This window comes from Felis catus, chromosome E2, assembly GCF_018350175.1.
Source record: "Felis catus isolate Fca126 chromosome E2, F.catus_Fca126_mat1.0, whole genome shotgun sequence".
Classification (NCBI taxonomy): Eukaryota; Metazoa; Chordata; class Mammalia; order Carnivora; family Felidae; genus Felis; species Felis catus.
Genome location: NC_058382.1, coordinates 50,800,786 through 50,817,124, shown reverse-complemented (window position 1 = coordinate 50,817,124; position 16,339 = coordinate 50,800,786). Strand labels below are relative to the sequence as shown.

At 39.4% G+C, this 16,339-nt stretch overlaps 2 long non-coding RNA genes across 13 annotated transcripts in view; one reads left to right on the top strand and one right to left on the bottom strand.

Annotated features, from left to right (window-relative positions):
- Positions 1–16,339, top strand: part of LOC109494948 — a 415,303-nt gene that overhangs the window by 366,853 nt on the left and 32,111 nt on the right. For all 10 annotated transcript variants that reach the window (XR_006590573.1, XR_006590572.1, XR_002738562.2 and 7 more), the window contains 3 exons: positions 4,642–4,805; positions 6,475–6,580; positions 10,413–10,437. This is a non-coding gene — a long non-coding RNA (uncharacterized LOC109494948). The remainder of the gene's footprint in view (positions 1–4,641; positions 4,806–6,474; positions 6,581–10,412; positions 10,438–16,339) is intronic.
- Positions 7,962–16,339, bottom strand: part of LOC123382342 — a 99,728-nt gene continuing 91,350 nt past the window's right edge. For all 3 annotated transcript variants that reach the window (XR_006590597.1, XR_006590595.1, XR_006590596.1), the window contains exon 4: positions 7,962–8,331. This is a non-coding gene — a long non-coding RNA (uncharacterized LOC123382342). The remainder of the gene's footprint in view (positions 8,332–16,339) is intronic.

Sequence of the window (16,339 nt, the reverse complement as noted above, 5' to 3'; positions counted from 1 at the left end):
CCATGAGTTCAAAGCCCTGTGTTGGGCTCTGTGCTGACAGCTCAAAGCCTGGAGCCTGCTTCAGATTCTGTGTCTCCCTCTCTCTCTGCCCCTCACCCCCACCTCAAAAATAAACATTTAAAAATGTTAAAAAAAAATAAAAATAATTGGTAAAAAAAAAAAGAATGCCTATTCTTCTGAAACTGTTCCAAAAAATAGAAACGGAAGGAAAACATCCAAACTCATTCTATAAGGCCAGCATTACCTTGATTCCAGAATCCAACAAAGACCCCACTAAAAAGGAGAAGATAAAAGCATTTACGTTCATTTATTTATCTGTTGAGTACATAACATATATCTTTGTGTAAGTGCTTAGGATGAATTGATGATAACTTTACATCATGATAGCATATATTTTTAAAAGGCAAGACTGATAATCTATGTTTATTTGCTATTTTAAGATATTAGACTTTAATAAATATTATGTGTATAATGAGAACAGGACATCAGAATCAGCAGTTTAGGGAATACGGGTTGGCCCACTTGGAGCTGTATGAACCTAAATCTTTTGGACACAGCGGGGCTTGTAACCTTCTGGGACAGGGCCTCCTACACACTACCTGGTAAAATCACCCTACTTGGAGAATAACTAAAATGATTCCTCCAACTACGTGTGATCTTTACACAGCTCAATTCATTTTCTTTTTTAAATACCCTACACATTTTAAAGCAGTTTCGAGGAAAGGCCAGTGCACATCTTTACATCTCTAGGTAAAGCCATTTTTATGTGAAGTCTTTTTGTAGATCATAAATCCAGTATTTCCAAACCTATAGTTGTCTTTCTGCTGGCTCATTCCCAACCCTGATTTACTAGTCGGTTGACATATATTCTTACATTCTTCTGTATAGGAGAGATTATCAACACTTAGATAGCACATGGTATTCAAATTGCTTCATTGATAACGTAGACCCCCTCAAATTAGAGATTCTGTGTTATCACATCTGTTCATGATCATATTGCCATTAGAATTTATTTTTCTATGCATAATATATAAAAATAAGTTATATATAAACATTTGTAACTATGTTATATATAAGTAATATGTTTAATATTTTTTACATCTATATGTGTAATGTGTGTGTAAATATGTAACATTAACACATAAATATGTAATATGTAACATATAAGTAATAGATTTCATAAAAATATATGATATATAGAAATGTTAATAAATTTAAATTTACATATAAATTTTATTTTCCTGATTGCTTTGTTTAAGCTCTTTGCAAGCCAAGGAAGTCTTTCCTCATACGGGTTGCAAATTATTTATCGCTTAAATTTGTGTGGTTTGTCCTTTGACGTTTAATATGTATGTGTATAGAAAACAAAACTATACGTGAGTTTGGATATTTTAAACATTTTACATTAGTTTATTGATTTTCTTCTGAGTATGACTTCTAATACTTTCCCTAGGATTTGAGAACTTTGAAGAAGCCTAAATGTGTACGCTGATTATGAACAGTAATTTTTTTATGGTTTGAAATGTCCTGCTCTGAAAATGATTCCAGATCGATATTCCAGAGGAGGAGAAACAAAACGCCAAGCTCCATGAAGAGATTCATTCTTAAAATTATAATTTGTTCATGTTTTGTTTTCCATCCCAGAGTCTCTTGCATAAAAATTTAATACAAATCTAAACCACAAAGATTAACATCCTAAAAATAAAGGGAAGTACAAGTAGTGAAAGGCTAACAGGAATAGAAGTTAAGACATGTTTTCTTCAGTGGCAAAGGGGACATGACATCAGAAGCACATCTAACCGTCGGGTAGTAAGAGAACCACGTACGTGCCCTGGTGTTTCGTTTACCCCCTGATAAGACAGTAGGACTGTTTTGCTGGTTTCCAGGCAATGTGTGAAAGACTCTCTGGAGCATGGAAAAAACACTGAAGCAAAAAATATACTTTGGGGTGCCTGGGTGGCTCAGTCGTTTAAGGGTCCGACTCTTGATTTAAGCACAGGTCATGATCTCAGGGTCGTGAGTTCGATCCTCACGTCGGGCTCTGTGCTGACAGCACAGAGCCTGCTTAGGAGTCTCTCTCTGCCCCTCCCTCCCTCTATCTCTGAAAAAAAACCCTAATAAATATATATGTGTGCATATATCTATATAGTTTTCAGCCATGTCTTTCGCCAGAACCTCAGGTTAACTCTTTGACAGCTGAAAAATAAAAATAAACTTCAAAGTATCAGATCTCCTCTTTCTACCTGGTATAAGCCAACTACAGATAAATACGCTGTGAAATGTATTTATGTGTATGCATGTGTAAATTGATACAGGTTTTCCATAAACACCTAATGACTATTAAAAATGTCTTCAATGGCACACGTGTGATAGTCGGGAAAGGCCTTTGATACTATTGTAATTATATAAAGAAACAAACCGATTGGTTTTGCTGAATTCACTGACTTCTAAACTCTGTCTCTAAGGTTCTATCACTTCAAAGCTGTCTTGATTAAGATGTGGGAGGGAATTAAATTGATTCAAGGTGGATTAATGAAATACTGATTTGACTAGAGTGTTCTCCTGCAATATTTAATATCCCCTTGCTTTTCCTTCGCTTTGTTGAAATTCATTTTCCTTATTCCTTGAGTTTAATATATGATTATTTTACAGAAAGTACTCATATAGAGTGCTTGAGCACCACACATGTGGCCATTTTATATCGGTTGCAGTATTCTGAAATTATAGTTTCATTATCTCCTGGCCTGTTTTTCAGAGAGAAAAATATGTGTATCCCCACCATTATAAGCTTTGGAAGCTTTGGAACACTATTGAGATTGAAGTGCTATGCTTGCAAAAAGAAAAAAAAATTGATTCTAACAAATGGCGTGCTTTGAATTTTCCTTTCTACTGCGTTTTTATTCATTTTTTAATTCTCACATCGTGTTCTGAAGCAGTTACAATGAATCATGGGGCTGAATTCAGCTTTGCAAATATGTTAAAAGAAATTATCAGGCACTTCATTTCATCTAGAAATATCACCCAAGGAAAAAATAATAAACCTTTGCTAGCTAGTGTTGCACAATAAGCAAAATGAATTGAATCAGTATTATTGCCTTCCATTTGACAAGCACAACATTGGACTATCTCTGACAGAGGAACTATTTGTAAACTTCTTTGAACATAGTTACCTTCCTATATATTACTTACTAAGATCCATAATGTGCCTCAGTAACATTGCATAAATACCCGTGTGCTTGAACATGTATTATGTGCCTTGTTTAAACTCTTCCATTTGAGACATGGATGGTGTTTAAGCATTCGCTCTGGGAAGTGAAGTGGCCTGGGAGTACCTTCACCTAGACCCAAAGATAGTAGAAACTGCAACATACATTTAGGACCCACTGTCACTGGTGGCTGAAATGAAATGTGTTGGCTTTGTGAATTTCTCCAGTGAGCATCTTCATGGATCACGTGAACGGCTTCCCAAATGGTGATTCCTAGTGTCTTCATCTATGGGCAACAGTTAACAAATCACTGCTTACATGTTGCTTCAAATTCTAAATGTTATTAATCAACTTGTAACTAACAAGGGCTTTCTTTTTTTTCCTTTTTTTTTTTTTAATGTTTTTTTATTTATTTTTGAGACAGAGACAGAGCATGAGCAGGGGAGGAGCAGAGAGAGAGAAGGAGACACAGAATCCAAAGCAGGCTCCAGGCCCTGGGCTGTCAGCACAGAGCCTGACACGGGGCTCGAACTCACGGACTGTGAGATCATGACCTGAGCCGCAGTCAGACACTTAACTGACTGAGCTACCCAGGCACCCCAAGAAGAGCTTTCAGTTGGTGGTCTCTTCCTGATGACATGTTCTACAATAAATGTGAAAAGTATCAAGCTGGATTTTTGTTATCCAGGGACTGACTTTTCTATATTTTTTTCTATGCACAGTATTTGCTTACCCACAATTTTCCTTAAACCATCAGACTGAACTCTGTCTTTCAAGTCAAAGAACAATAAGGGGAGAATAAGGTAGAAGTTAGCTAAGATCATTGGGTGTCATAGGTTCATGTATGTACAAGTTTATGAGACGGTAGGTCAGTCAGCGGCTTTGTGAGTTTCGGGAATTGTCCATTAGCCTAGCTAAATTTTTATTACCAAGGAGAGTAAGAAATCGTATTTTATGCTATTCTGAAATAGCAGAAAACCTTTGAAATCTGAGTTAACATAGAGTCTGTCTGCATCCTACGTATTTACTCAGGTCCCTGCTGTTGAGACTTTTCAGTGTTTTCTTTTTACATAAATTATTAATAAGTTCTGCATATTCGGAGACAATATCAATGTAAGTAAATTTAAAGGAGTTTTCTACACCTCTTAATATTTTAACTATTTCAATACCCACTTTTCTGTATTCTATTTCCATTAAGAGGCAGGAATTAGTTTCCTTTTGTATCACAAAAACTAATTTCTTAGATAGATATGGATAGACACAGACATAGTCATAGCTGTAGATATGGATAGGCATTCGTGTATACCTTCAGAATTAAGTATACTTAATTTGAGTCATTTTTTTAAAAGTCGAAACTGTTGAGGTTTTTATTGCTGTTAGGGTAGCTTTGAAAGCCACCCTCTTTGTGATAGTTGTTCCTCTGATTCCTCTGCAGGGGCTGAAAATGTCAAGACTTGAGAAGGACTCGTCTCCTCTGTTCCCTTCAGGATGTTTTAATGATTACCATGTGATTACAGATACACTGTTTTCTTTTACTTCTTGAAAGACGTGGGGAGATTAAAGCAAACAGACAACTGATACCAAATTGCTAAATTAAAGGTAAAAGTTGGCACTTCTTACATAAATAGTGTTTTTTGTAACATTACGTTTGAATTCTTTAAGAAAGAGCTGCATTTTCAAAATGTGTCCTTGCGGTGCCTGGCTGGCTCAGTCGGCAGAACACGTGACTCTTGATCTCAGGGTCATGAGTTTGAGCCCCACTTGAGCATGGGGCCTACTTAAACATGTCCTTAAATTGTATGCTTTCATGCCATTGGACATTTATTTTTTTTTCCAATACATCAAGAATGTCATTCATACAAAGCCGTATATTATCTTTAATCATAAAATACAACTAGGTTTATTGAATATGAATACATTCTGTAACTTGATGCGTTATAAAATGCTATGCCCTGCTTGTTTGGGAAAAAAAAATCTCCTTTTCAACGTGAGTTTGGCTTATGAATATTGTAACAGTTCTGTTCACATTCAGTGAACTGAGACAACCTTCCTTCTAGTATTTGGAGTCTCTTTCCATGCATTTGTCTTATGAGAATGCATATTCAGTGGTTGACTATCTCTGAAGAAAAACTATGGAAATCTCATAACCTTTGTGGGTACTCTGGGCTTTGTTTTTATTTTTCAGTATATACCAGGAAAAAATTTCCGTGGGTTTACTTTTCAAAGAGAGGTTAAGGAGATGTCACAAGCAGAGTAGATGGTGCTGTCATTTTTCTCACCAGGACGGTTTTGTTTTGGTAGATAACGCACATAATAATTATCTTCCTCAATTAACAGCCCATTCAGAATATCATCACCACTTGGGTTATATAGCAATTTGCGTTCTGAATGCTTTAAAGATTTTTTCTAGAACATACTAGAAGTCTTTCACAGTCACTGAATAAATAGTGTTATTTTGTTAAACATCTGAATTTAGGAACTGTAAATCCGGGAATATTCAAATGGTAGAAAGTATTCTTTTTTTTTTTTTTTTAATTTTTTTTTTCAACGTTTTTTTTTTTTATTTACTTTTGGGACAGAGAGAGACAGAGCATGAACGGGGGAGGGGCAGAGAGAGAGGGAGACACAGAATCGGAAACAGGCTCCAGGCTCTGAGCCATCAGCCCAGAGCCCGACGCGGGGCTCGAACTCACAGACCGCGAGATCGTGACCTGGCTGAAGTCGGACGCTTAACCGACTGCGCCACCCAGGCGCCCCATGGTAGAAAGTATTCTTAAGTCCAGGGCCAGTGACAGTAATAACTTTTGTTGTGCGTGGAGAAATCTTTTCCTACCTCTTTTTTGTGCTTGATAATAATGACATACGTCTGCTAAGTATAAAATCAGCAAAAGAGGAGTTAGTAGCCAATTAACAGGGTTTTACTGGAGCAAAATATTTCTGGTTTAGGTAAAGATGTAAAAAGTGAAATGGGATCTGGGCTGAAGCCTGGGGAGATAGACTCTATCAAGTGTGTGTTGTGAGCTGTGGGCAACTGATATTCCCATCACGTGGGCCCGGAAGTGTGCCTGCTGGAGTACCCCCGTACCCACTGCACCTCCCTCAGAGCCTCCATTTCTGTGACTGCAGCCCTCGTAGCAGGAACAAATCAACAGGCTTCAGGGACATTCACATGTCCTCCTAAGACCATACCCTGTGAACTCCGGATTCCTGCTAAATGAAAACAGAAGTACACAGTAGGATTGTCTTCAGTTCTGTGCATCTCTCGCAGGAGGAAGCTCCCGTGAACTCTGGGCTGGACGCCGTCCAGAAGGGGGTCTACCTTGCTGTGACAGGCCTTGAGTCATCCGCTCCTCTGGCCGGGCCCGTCATTCCGGGTATGATAACCTTAACATTTTAGCTAAAGCCTCTTCTTCACAGGGGATTTAGGGGGGTAGACTTTTTTTATACAGACATATTGAAGAACTCTCCGATTGTGTTGATTAAGTACTTAGACCCCAGAGGCAAATTGCCAAGGTTAAAAATAAGGTGGTTTGGGGCGCCTGGGTGGCGCAGTCGGTTAAGCGTCCGACTTCAGCCAGGTCACGATCTCGCGGTCCGTGAGTTCGAGCCCCGCGTCGGGCTCTGGGCTGATGGCTCGGAGCCTGGAGCCTGTTTCCGATTCTGTGTCTCCCTCTCTCTCTGCCCCTCCCCCGTTCATGCTCTGTCTCTCTCTGTCCCAAAAATAAATAAACGTTGAAAAAAAAAATAAGGTGGTAAAGCGTACCACCATGGTGCTTTGGTTTAGTTTCCTAGTAAATAGATCAGGAACGATGAGGACAGTGATAATGGTAATAACAGTATAACCTACTTCTCGGGTTGTTTCAAACATTCCCTGACATTATGTAAGGTATTCAGGAACCTGGCAAACAGAACATTAGCTGCTACAATACTCCATGTAAAAATAACTTTATTTGGGCAAAGCAACCAACAGTCCTACTACTGTATTTTTATAGCCCCTCTGAACTAGACGTGCAGTCATCGGAGATCCCAGAGGTTAAAGGTTGGGGCCTCAGACAAGTAAGGGTTTGTCCTCAAGCTCCTTTCTAACCACTACACCAAGAGGTGCCAACACAGGGTGGGGTGGGGGGTCCGAGAGCTCAGAGGAGGCACCCGGTCCAGCCTGTTGACCCAGGGGTTGCGGGGAAGCACCCGGTAGCCTCTGCTTTCTGGGTTGGCGTATTCAGTTGCGCTCTCAAATTACCACAGACTTAAAGTGATACAAATGTATTGTCTTAGGACCGTGGAGGTCAGAAATCTGAAATGGGTCTCATTGAACACAAAATCATCATGTGACCGGAACTGTGTTCCCTTTGGAGGCTCTAGGGAGGAATCTGTTTCCTTTTCCCGGTTACGGACCACCCCGATTCTTGGGCTCATGACTGTTTGCTTCATCTTCAAAGCCAGCAAGAGTAGGTAGGGCCCCTTCTCATATCACACCACATCACCCTTACCTACTCTCAGCCTCCACCTTCCACTTTAAGGACCCTGTTACTACATTGTGTCCACCTGTGTAATCCAGAATAACCTCATTATAAAGTCGGCTTGTCAGCAACCCTAATGCTGTCTGCAACTTAAACTCCCCTTTGACATGAAAGGTAATAGATCCACAGGACCGTAGGACACGGCCATTGTTGGGGATTCTTCATTCTGCTTGCCACTGAAGGCTGACTATCACACTGAGGAATGAAATGGAAGAGGAAGAAAGAAATACATCAGTGGAGATTGAAAATGTTCTTTAATATTCAAGGGTACAGAAAGGAAACGTAGCACACACTCTCAAACACACACAGAGGAACTCTACAAAGCAAGGTCTTCCAAGATCAGTGGCTTAAATTTTCTCTCAAAAGTTAGTATTCTCAAAACGCTGCCTTGTTTCTTTTTGTGAGAGAAATGCACACAGGGTACAATAAAAGCAGCTGATCACCAGATTGTTTGCAGAATGAATGGAAATCGAGGGATGATTTCATCTTGGCAGAGATTTTATTCACATTTTATTAGCATTAACCCGCACGCCTTTGTCCTTGTGCTGTCCATCATTTTTATCAGAAAAAAAGCCCTCAGCTTCCCGGTCATCAATGAAGCCAATCTAAGCAGGATAAAAAAGAGAAAATAATAAGGGGGGAAAAGGCATTTTTGGTTATAGTTGAGCTGACCGTACTTCTGGTTTTGCTCGAACATAAAATGGTAAGGTAAAAACAGTGTATAATCCTGGTTTTAAAACAAATCAGGCAGGACATGAAGCAGGTGAGATCCTACTTCATAGATCTGCCACAATTCCTGATTCTAGTCCCGGTTCTTAAATTGTCATTAATATTTGGTGTGCATCTTTTCCAGACACTTCTCATGCATGCTCATGGTCACATTTCACACGATGAAAATATATGATTTTCTACAGCCGGGTGTATGTATCTACCCTATTGGGTCTGAGGTGACAAGTGTTTGATTGGAAGACATTTACATCTTATGATATTTAACGTATCTTTCCAGGAAGAGATGTCTTTGGGCTATTTGAGAATCTCTTTTGGGTACCCCTGTTATTGAGTAGAGCTTTAAAGCTTTCTATTCGAGAACCAGACCTTGCCCTGAGACCTATTCTTAGGGCATTGTATTTTTCTTCTTCTCCCTCCTTTTGTTTTTATCGACGGTCTCTTCTTAAAGTGAATTATTGAACTACAGGCATGGAGTAGGCATGAACTAACCACATTCCTTCCTTTTGGAAACACAACATCCTTGCATACATTGTTTCCTTGATGGGCTCTCCACTCCAATGGTCTTAACCGGTCTCTTATATTCTCCATGTTTTTTGCAGTCCTGCCGGTGACATTCTTAGGCTGTTATTCCTATGACAGAACAGGTTTTCAGGAAAGTCTGTTGATGTTTTATCTTTAGTAATCTGTGGAATTTCTGCATCTGTACCCATGTACCACAGAGCTATCCCCAGTGGGGAGGACCCCGTATGAATTCTGGGCCTGACACAGCGGCCACAGCCTAGTTTTCCAACCTCCTGTAGATAATTAACCTCTTTGGGCCACTATTTCCATATCCATAAAAGGGGCCCATAGAAGGGAGAGGAGGTTTTCAAACTCTGTTTTGAGCCCTGCATGAAATAAAAGTAGGGGCAGCCCTAGAATGAAGGTTGGGGTGGGGAAGGGATAAGAGGAAGCTTGCCTACTTTAGTTTGTTCAGATTTAATAGACAAAATTAATATGTTGTCTTGAGCATAATAAAGGATTTGATCCTCAAAGAAAATACTGAATATGGGGCACCTGGGTGGTTCAGTTGGTTGAGCATCTGACTTTCGCTCAGGTCCTGATCTCATGGCTCGTGAATTTGAGCCCTGTGTCGGGCTCTGTGCTGACAGCTCAGAGCCTGGAGCCTGGTTTGGATTCTGTGTCTCTGTCTTGCTCTCTCTTACCCTCCCCCACTCACTCTGTCTCTGTCTCTCTCTGTCTCTGTCTGTCTCTCTCTCTCTCTCTCTCTCTCTTTCTCTCAATAAATACATAAACAAAAATACTGAGTACTAAAACACACTAGATTAATCTCTACATCAACATCTCTGGGAAGATACTGTAGAATCCTGTTTTGTGGACTAAATATGAAATATCTGTGCAATTTGCCTAAAATTAAATTAAGCCAAATCCTAATTTATTATTTACTTCCATTACAAAAACATGGAAGAATGTATGTGAGGCTCTGCATTTCAGTAGGCCCAACTGCTTTTCATCTGCTATTTGCATTATCAAAAAGCCAATACATTTGAAAGCATTTTATAACTGAGCACATTTTCATCACCGTAAAATTTTTATCTCTTGAAGGAACTCAGGGTTCTTTTTTTCTATCAACTCTTTGCCAACCCACTCTACTTTCCCAAACATGATTAATTTCTCCCGGTCATGGAAATCTACTGGCTCAAAACTCCCACAGCTAAATTTATATATTTATTTTGCAATTACCTTTAGTTGTACTAGACTAGAGATGGTAGAGGAAAAATCATAGGTTAATTACCAAGCATACAAGTAGCTGTATCTTTTGGCTATGCATGTGTGTGTGTGTGTGCGTGTGTGTGTGTGTGTATGTGTGTGCGCGTGTGTGTGTGCGTTCGTTGCCTTGCTGAGGCTGTGGTTTGGGAAGTTAATTAATCCCCATGCATCTCCTTTTTTTTTCCAGAATCTCTAAAATGCTTCTATGAGAGGTAAGTGTTACAGCTTACGTGTTAATCCCTCATCACAGTGCCTAGCACATAGTAAATTGAAATTGGGTGATATCTCTGAATTATATACCTTCTCCGTCTGTCCAAGCAAATGCCATCCAGTGCCAAAGTAAAAATATATGTACAAGGTTTATTATCGCTATTGAAAGAGAATAAGTTAGAACTGTTTAGGTATTTCTACTTCCTATATTTTCATTGAATTTTTAAAAAAAATTTGTGAACGTGTACAATCTCATTGTTAAATCATAGAATATGTAATCCAAACAAAATAACATCCATCTGAAGAAGACCATGAAAGCAGATAATACAGTAGGTTTGGAATACTGAAGCAGAGAGAAGAAATACAGAGGAATAGGAGCCAAAACACTTGTCTGGCACCCAGAGCAGACCTTGCTACATTGATAGAATCCATCTTTTTAGATACACTGAATTATCTTATGATGGTGTCTGTCCAGAGTGTGTGCTGAGAATAATATCACCCAGAAATGCATAAGGGATGAGTCCTATTTATAACCCCGTTGTCATGTAATGTTATGAAGAGGGGCTCAAATATACATAAGGAGGATCAATGAGTTTATTTCCTCTAAATAAAAGTAATAAAGCATAAAAGTAACAAGTAGTAAACTAAAAGATGTTCATACAATGGAAACATCTGTAGGAGAATATTCCTAAAATAAATAGTATGATGAAGGAAGAAAACCAAAAAATAAATGAGATATTGAGCTTGTTTTTTCAATCTGTGACTTCAAAGAATAATTTTCGCCAAAACAGAGAATAATTATGAAGCAATGAAGACTCAGTAAAATACATATTAATCAAATACAGAATTTGAATGTGCATATAAATTTATAAGCAGTGTGGAATGAACTTATTTAATATTCAGAGATACAAAGTAAATTCCTAAATATTGCAGTTTTATTTAATTTTCCTCAAGTCCTGAAAACAATTCTTGTAAAATATACTCTGATTTAAATAAATTCAGAGTATAATTTCCTTTAAAGATGCATTTTTACAGCACATTTATCTAGTCGCTAGATGCTATACTAGGAAAGCGTGAAAACAGCCAGTAAAACTCAAGTAAAATAAATCATATACTCATTTTCAAATATAGCATCCTAGAATATTAGAATGAAAAGCATTTTTAGGGACGAACTGATTGTCTTCCTCAGCCTTGCTTCAGTTTTTTATCTTCGTGCTAATATTTTCCCTTTAACCATTTGTATGTTTATCTTCTACGTGAGATGTATATTCTCATAATATCTTTTAAAAAATTTTTTTTAATGTTTATTTATTTTTGACAGAAAGACAGAACATGAGTGGGGGAGGGGCAGAGAGAGGGAGGCACAGAAACCCAGGCAGGCTCCAGGCTCTGAGCTGTCAGCCCAGATCCCGACGTGGGACTTGAACTCACACACCACAAGATCATGGCCTAAGCTGAAGTCGGACACTTAACTGATGCACCTAAGCACCCCTAAATCTTTTTATACGTAAGAAAAGGTATGTCTGGAAATCCCTTGAGATTCATTTTATAACAGGATAATACATAGATAAATTACTTTAATGTCTTCTATCCTTCTTTTGCATATAAAAATTAGAAAGATGAACTCACTCAGCCAGGCACATAGTTAGACAATAAGAAATTAGGAGAAGCCCCAAAGGCCAGGGCATCTTTTTTGCAGTTTGTCTCCTGTTTATTTGTACATTTCAGTCAACAGGAAACTGCAGTTCATTCACTATACATAGAATCTTTTCATCTATAAGGTCACAAATAACATATAAAAGTATGCTTTCATACAGAATGTATTACAATATATGCATAAGCTCACGTGCGTGCAAAGATGTAATTTTCAATGAAAAATGCATGCAAATATTATTATATTGGAATCCGTTTTGGCTAAATATAGGAAGACACATGTTAGGTAAGGCTGCCACAAACTTAGGAAAATAGAATAAACATCGTAAGTTATGGCCATTGCATTTGAATCAGTACTGAAATGAGTATTGTAACCTATAGTGAAAAATGAATGGAGCTTTCCGTGATGATTTTCCCCAAAGTGTGTTCTTTGGACCATGAGTGTTAGAGCTGGTTCACAGTAAGTGTTTTAGTAGAAAGGGGTACTTTGGCCAAATACGTTTATAAACTCTTTGGTTGGACAACATTATCCACTTTCCACTGTTGTGTAAGAGTTCAGGTGCTTCAGGGTACACAAGTGCCCAGTGCATGTCCCAGAGGGAAGGTAGACAGCAATTCTCTGTTCCATTTGACCATGGGACTGTTATGTAAATGAGGCTCTCACAAGAGCTGTGTTGCTTGGAAGATGTGTGTAAACTGTTTTACATTATGTTGTCCACACATGTCATTTATTACATGTTATGTGCGATCTGTGCATTTAATTCCATAAGGCTTTAGTGGACATATTTCATACACATGTAGAAGTATAAATATATATAATGGAATGTATATGTGTATATAGTTAAGTACAGTTTCTAGACGGAACCTTAATTTTCCTCTATGGGAACAAATCCTTTGAGTCCAGACTCACCTGAACAATAAAAGTTTAATTTCAACTTGCCCTGTGTATAGGGTAGACATTTCGTAAGGATGAATCAGACCGTAAATGACAGTAAAACATTGCAGGTTATGTCAGGGACTCCTTTTTTATCACTCTGTTTCCTACAAGGTGAAGATTTGTAGGTGTATTAAAGGCAAGTCAGTTGATGACGTGTACTTTGAGGTCTTGATTCACACATCTCAAAAAAACCAGAATATTATTTTTCAGCATTGTTTCTTATAGGAAGGTCTGTTTGAAAATGAGCGTTCACCTTTAAGGCTGCTGTGCACGTCGTAAAACACGGTAGAAGAGGAGCAGATCTGCGGAGAAAGTATTTTAATGAGCCAACTTCCAGGGATGAGCAAAGTCAGGCAAACTGTCAAAAACGTGCCGCTAAGCTCACTGGGTGGTGTTCTCCAAATGCAAGTCTTTCTATATTTCGCTCCTCTGAAAATAATTTAACACCATTGTTCTTGTTTACCTACAGTGATCACCATTTAAAATGTAGCTGAGTAGTTTTTCTTCTTTCCCAGGCTACACTTGGTGAAATTGATCCAACCAGCAGGTTGTGTGTGTGATGACACAAACAGGAGTCAGAAATTGCACACCTCCCAATTAAACAGCTTATTTATGGTCAATATATTTGCCATCCATCCCTGTAGTGGCATTGTATCTTCTGTAATTCACACTGTATCACAGACTATTCGTGCGAGCTAATTATAATAAAACGTTGAGGTTACTTAAGAGATGATTTTTTAAAATACTGTTATAGCTGTAGACTCACTAGATTCAGATAAAAAAGACTATTTCGGGGTGTCAGTTATAGTAGCCCCCAGTCACATATGGCTATTTAAGTTTAAATTAAATAAAATCAAATGCTGCTAAATAGCTTCCTAGCTTGGTAGTAATCTTTCTTTATTCTTTGTAATTTTTTTTTAAATTAATCAGGAAAGAGAGAAGTGCAAGTGGGGAAGAGGTGAAGAGAGAGGGAGAGAGAGAATCCCAAGCGGGCTCCACGCAGTCAGTGCAGAGCTCGACGCGGGGCTTGATCCCACGTCCCGTGAGATCATTACCCGAGCCAAAATCAAGAGTTGGACACTCAGTCAGCTGAGCCACGCAGAACCCCAGGTAGTTATCTTTCAATATGCAATAACCACATGTAGCTTTGGACTATTATACTGGACAGAGTAGATACAGAACATTTATATCATCACAGAAAGTTCTTTCAACAGCCCCATAGATCCTTTGTTCCTAGATGAGATCCCAAAGTATATGAAGGTAAAATTCTATGTCCAAAGACATCAGGGACTTGTTCAAGTTCATATTACTTAACTTACTAAATTTAAATGGAGTCTGGCTGTGTTTGTAACAGTGTGAGCATACATATTCTTGAATGTTGTTATAAAGTGATTATCAGTAGTCTTAAAATTGGATTTAGATACGTGATTTTTAAAATGTTTCTGAGGGGCTCCTGGCTGGCTCAGTCAGTAGAGCATGTGACTCTTGATCTTGGAGTTATGAGTTTAAGTCCCACATCGGGTGTAGATATTACTAAAAAAATCTTTTTTAAATAAAAACAAAACTTTCTAAAATGCATTGGAATATAATTTCCATAATACCTCCATGTTAAGTGCAGATTTACATGAATTTAAAAAATGTGCATACTAATTAATATAAGCACCAACACCTCCAGATAGAGAATTTCACCTCAAGAGGTTCTTTTGGGACCCTGCCCAGTCAAACCTATACCAAGGGCCAGCCTCAGGCAACCAGTAACCTACTCTCTGTCAGGATAGATTACACTTCTCTTTTCTGGAGTTCAAGTCCTACACATATATTTAGTGTACTTTTTCCTGTTTGTTTTAAATTCTGTATGCTTGCTAAACTCACTTTTTTTTAGTACTTTTTTCATGTAGATTCTTTAGGAGTTTCTACATAGATGACCAGGCTGGTTTTTTGTTGTTGTTGTTGTTTTTAACATTTATTTATTTTTGAGACAGAGAGCGAGCATGAACAGGGGAGGGTCAGAGAGAGGGAGACACAGACTCCGAAGCAGGCTCTAGGCCCTGAGCTGTCAGCACAGAGCCCGACGCGGGGCTTGAACTCGGGGACTGCGAGATCATGACCTGAACTGAAGTCGGACGCCCCACCGACGGAGCCACCCGGGCGCCCCAGTGACCAGGCTGTTTGTAAAGACGGTTCCGGATCTTCATTTCCAGCAGTGTGCCTTTTATTTCTTTAACCATATTTCTTTGGCTAGCAGCTCCAGCACAACAGTGAAAGGAATTGTAAGAGTGAACATTTTGGGGCACCTGGGTAGCTCAGTCGGTTGAGTGTCTGCCTCTAGATTTCAGCTCGGGTCTGATCCCAGGGGTGTGGGATCGAGCCCTTCATTGGGGTAGGCACTGGGCAAGGAGCCTGCTTAAGAGTCTCTCTCTTTCCTCCTCGGCCCCTCCCCCCCCCCCACTTGCTTGCTTGCTCACACTCTCTTAAAAAAAAAAAAGAGAGTAAACGTTTTGTATTTTTCCTGAAGGTTGAGGGAAATATCCAGTCTTTTTTTTTTTAATTTTTTTTTAACGTTTATTTATTTTTGAGACAGAGAGAGACAGAGCATGAACGGGGAGGGTCAGAGAGAGAGGGAGACACAGAACCTGAAACAGGCTCCAGGCTCTGAGCCGTCAGCACAGAGCCCGAGGCGGGGCTCGAACTCACATACCGCGAGATCGTGACCTGAGCCGAAGTCGGACGCTTAACCAACTGAGCCACCCAGGCGCCCCAACATGTCAGGCAGTTAAGGAAGAAAAGTGAAGAGTGGGCTCATCGTGGACAAGGTGGGACCCACGAACATGTGCTGAAACCTGAGGGTGGACAGGAACCTGTGTATGCTTGCAGCGTCCTCAGCTCCGACCACGTAAGTGTCGTGCAGGGGAAGCCGGTGTTGTTGCGTGATGGAGCTCAGCGGGCAGCTGGCCTGAAAGCCCAAGACACCACGAGGACCCAGGGGGAGGAGGAGCGACAGCGGGTCTCTGTGCTGTTCCACGAAGAGGATGATTCGGATGGGCGAAAGCACTGCTTTGACTACATCCCACAGATTTGGGCAAGTTGTGTTTTCATGTTCATTTAGTTCAGAATATGTTTAACTTTCTCTTGGGATCTCTTCTTTGACCTGCGTGGTACAAGTGTCTTTTTCAGTCTCCCAATTAAGGGGATTTTTCAGCTCTCCTTCTGGTACTGATTTCTAGTTAAATTCCATCGTGGTCAGAGAGCCGACATTGTATGGTTTCTCTTCTTTCAAATTTGTTAGGATGTGTTACGGCCCAGAATGTGGTCTC